Genomic DNA, 2,064 nt, shown 5'->3' with positions numbered 1-2,064 from the left:
TGATTATAGCACTGATCTAACCTGTATTCATTCTCAGGCCTAAAATCACACAAAACCACCCTGGTGCAACCTGAATTTCAGCCCTGAAATGTCTGTTCCTGGCCCAGGGTTCCTTTTTGGGTGTGATTTCAGGCAGGAGGGCAGGTTGTTCTGCAAAAGCTCAGCCTGGGTGCGGGGAACAACAGGCTTTCGTGAAAAGCTTAGTCTAAAAAAAAATATTGTATATTGTATTTGGAAGCACATGGGGGGTTATCCACACAAGCCAAGTGTTATGTTTTCCAATTGTCCAATAAAATAGATTTACATAGGAGCAAGGAAGAAATAAGGCGTTTTATAAGACTGTTCCTAACCTCCATGAACTAAGACATCTTGATTTAAAACTGCTGAGTGCCCAGCAAGAGGAAATAGTTTAGACTATATGTGAAAAGAGAATAATGGTTCCATCAGGTAGTCTGTCAGCTTGTGTAAATAGGGCCAGGTTGGTGTGTAGGAAAGCAGGGTGAATGATCTACTCTCCCAGGAAAGGGCTTCAGTGAGGCATTTAATGAAACTAGAACAGACTTATTGTTCTATGGGACTCTTACGGCATTTCCCCCGGGTCCCTTTGAGAATCACAGTCTGAATAGACACAACAGGAAAAATAAAGACTGTATTTATAGAGGAAAAGTTGAGTCCCAAGGCATTTACAAGTTCGATCTAAGGCCTTTCAGAAGTACAAGCTGAATACGTATTTCTTAAAACCTGGCACCTTTTCTACAGGAACATCTCCCCGTTCAGTAGAAGCAGCACAAAATATACCATTTGCTGGTAATGCTGCACCCTGTGCAAAATCTTACTGAATTTATTTTTCAGGATGTCTCTTTCCTACTTCATTTCAGGCAAAACTCCGCATTGCCAAGAAACTTATGTGCAGAACAAAGTTTTACGAACCTAAAGACCAAGGTCAATTGAAAATCAGGAATCATTCACAGAAAATTAGCAAATGTGACACATGCAGAGTGAAATCTGCATTAGGAATCGTCTCCAACTGGCAAGGGCCTAACCTACTGGACAGCTTTATTGTATCTCCCAGGATTACAGCATAATTTTGTCTGACAACTCATTCATGATCCAAGCTAAGCAGAAACCCTTTTGGGGGATCTGCTCTGACGCTGCCTACTACAGCGCGATGTGTGAAAACTATCAGGACAAAATTAAGCAGGAGGGGTTTTTTTGCTTTGTTGTGCACAAGAAAGAAACAGACCTTGAAATGGTGAGAGCTTCCATGTGCCAAGGTGTTGTTTCAGACTGTCGTTTTTCTGTCCAGATGCGCATGTGACTCTGATTACCGTCAGCTGGAGCTGCACATGCCACGGCGGAGGAGCAGAGCCTGGAGCAGACGTTACCGCAGGACCAGGCGCGTGTGTCTCCAGACACCGTCACACCTCAGGTACATCCAAGGCACCAGGCCAGGGCCGAGCCCTTCCCACACCTCTGCCATCTCTCCAGCGCTCCTTGCTTCGTTTGGCTTTTTAACCAAAATCCTGGACACAAAGAGATCGGAGCTTTTCCAGGGTGAGCGAAAAAGCCTGGGAGAGCCTGTTCACCCTCTGGAAAAATCTTTGGACTCTGGGGCAACTCCTCAGTGATCCTGTTCCCACAAAGGGGAAGCCTGGTTGCTGAGGGCAGGACGAAGTTCCTCATGCAGATACCAGGTGAGCAGGGCGGACCAGGAGCGGGCCAGCTTGTGGAGAGCACCATCCCCACAGTTTAACAGTCTTTGTTGATTTTGGTGGGAGGTTGGAGCCTCCTCCAAGTGAATGAAGGTCCCCAGGATCCACCATCCCTACTGCGGGTGCGGTGGGGCCCCACACGTGCTGGGTTGTTAGGGAGAAGGCAGCAACGGTCACCACATAAATGAGAGATGTTTTTTGAAAGGAAAGCACAGAAAGCAGTGATGCGTGGAAGGTGTGGCAGGGGAAGGTGCTGGGGTCTGCATGCTCTGCTGAGATCAGCATATGGATTCAATGTCAATAGATGAAAGGCCACACGTCTGGGGACGACCAATAAAAATGCAAAATATAC

The 2,064-nt window shown here is 46.6% G+C and overlaps 1 long non-coding RNA gene across 1 annotated transcript in view; it reads left to right on the top strand.

Annotated features, from left to right (window-relative positions):
• The first annotated feature begins 1,306 nt into the window (after positions 1-1,306).
• Positions 1,307-2,064, top strand: part of LOC110356607 (uncharacterized) — a 10,501-nt gene continuing 9,743 nt past the window's right edge. Inside the window, exon 1 of the long non-coding RNA XR_002409921.2 lies at positions 1,307-1,429. This is a non-coding gene — a long non-coding RNA (uncharacterized LOC110356607). The remainder of the gene's footprint in view (positions 1,430-2,064) is intronic.

This window comes from Columba livia, chromosome 16 (genome assembly GCF_036013475.1).
Source record: "Columba livia isolate bColLiv1 breed racing homer chromosome 16, bColLiv1.pat.W.v2, whole genome shotgun sequence".
Classification (NCBI taxonomy): Eukaryota; Metazoa; Chordata; class Aves; order Columbiformes; family Columbidae; genus Columba; species Columba livia.
The sequence above is the reverse complement of the archived record's forward strand: the minus strand, read 5'-3'. Positions and strand labels throughout refer to the sequence as shown.